The following is a 1954-nucleotide window of genomic DNA, read 5'->3' as shown; positions in this document are numbered from 1 at the left end:
AGTCATTCTGTCAATTCATAATTGCTAGAAACCATACAAAAGCTGTAATAAATCTCGCTAAATCAAACTTTCTTTAAAATCAAGCATGAAAACTACTTAACAAACCTAATAACAATAGATATTTCCAGTGACGTCACAGAAATCATGTGGTTTTGTTTATGACTACATATTGGACGGCAAAATCCTCGCAGTAATGGCTGTCCAGACAGGGCTGTCAGAGATGAAACTGTCAGATATGTGTAGGAATCTGAATCTATGCCACCAAGATCTGTACAGGAATGAGACAAATTGTTTGGGGCTACATCCTTACTCCATATCTAGGAAGAAATTCACTAGTTTCAAGGACTGGGGACCGAAACCAGATTTCAGATATGGCTATCTTTATCACTGTTTGGTAAACAGCCCGTCAAAGTTCACCAGGGCATCCTTCAATTTAAACAGCCATGTCATATTGTATATGTGCAATATAGATGGCTGAAATTGAGATACAGTATATGTAAATCGTATTAGAAATCAGCAAATTATTGACGAAGGGCCAAGAGAGGAGGGATTGCTTACACTTACTGGGACTCAAATAGTTTTCATTCATTCACTCATTGCCAGACGCCATGTATCCCAGACGGGGTGGCCAAGGGCTTAGAGTTAATTGTTTTACAGGGAGGGGCACTAATCCTCTATCAACCCCACTTGACACGTAGGGATGCCAACAGCATCTGGTGTTCCTAGGCGGTCACCCATCCAAGTACTAACCAGACCCAACATTGCTTAACTTCGCTGATCGGACGGGAAGCGGTGTACTCAACGTGGTATGGAATAGTTGATGAATGGAATAGGTTTCCCAGTGATGTTCCCTTGTTGCTGCCCCCTATTAAGAAAGCTTCAAGCATAGGCTAGATAAGCATATGACAGGTATGGGTTGCATGCAAAATTTGTCATTTTTGTAGTCACACTCCTGTGAGAGCTGCCTAGAATGGGCCTGCATGGGCTATTGTAGGCAGGGTACATTAGTCACACTTTTGTGGGAGCAATCTAGCTCCTATTGCAGTTATCCTCTCTTCTTAATCTTCATATTAGTTCCTAAGTTAGGTTAGGTTAGGTTGGTTGGGTTAGCTTGGTTCAGTATAAAAAAAAAAGTAATTTCCGACAGAAATGAATATCAGATTCAAATTAATCAAATCATAAAACATTAAAAAATGAACATTTTAAGCTTCAAGGTGAGTTGGGTGAATCCGGAAATTGACCCAAAATTTATTTATTTAGGAAATTTCAGTAATTACAGGCCTAGATCCATACACACAGTCTATATACTGTATGTTTAAAATAGTTTTACATAAAATGCATAATTGATAGTACTATATATGCTATAACTGTCAATAATACTGGTGAAGTTAACTTTTACATTACAACTAAAACATAACACTGGCACAAATTAAAGTTCAGGTCATTTGTTTCATGCTGATGAGTACTACAACATAGAACTAAAAGACGTCAACAATATGGTTTTAATAATTTTACATTATACATTAAGAAAATTTTTTTAGTAGCTACAAAGCTGGTAAATGATAAATATAGGGGGCTGTTGGTTTAAGTTCATTATTTATCATCTCATTTGTAATTTAAGTATTTTTGTACTAAGTCAAAAATATATATTTAATTGGAGCATGTATTAACAGGTTTGTTTTCTGTGGAGCAACATTCATATCTACATAAAATAGAAATTATACATAGTAGTACTAATAATTATGCTTCAGGTATAATTGAAATAATGTAGCACACAGGCTCACAGTAGTATATAACAGTTTCATACTGAAATGCTGAACAATGTTCTGTACTGCACTATTAAAATGATTCCTCATGACATATCAGTTTCAAATGAATCACACTGAAAAACATTGAAATAATAAAAATATAGGCTTTAACCTAACCTAAGTTAACCTAACCTCCTTATATAAAC

General features: G+C 35.6%; 1 pseudogene; it reads right to left on the bottom strand.

The window, feature by feature from the left end:
• Window positions 1–701: 701 nt before the first annotated feature.
• LOC145397294 (5S ribosomal RNA) lies at window positions 702–822 on the bottom strand (annotated as a pseudogene).
• Between the last annotated feature and the right edge of the window lie 1132 nt (window positions 823–1954).

This window comes from Coenobita brevimanus, chromosome 40 (genome assembly GCF_032717465.1).
Source record: "Coenobita brevimanus isolate Jiangsu-jjx chromosome 40, ASM3271746v2, whole genome shotgun sequence".
Taxonomy (NCBI): domain Eukaryota; kingdom Metazoa; phylum Arthropoda; class Malacostraca; order Decapoda; family Coenobitidae; genus Coenobita; species Coenobita brevimanus.
The sequence above is the reverse complement of the archived record's forward strand: the minus strand, read 5'-3'. Positions and strand labels throughout refer to the sequence as shown.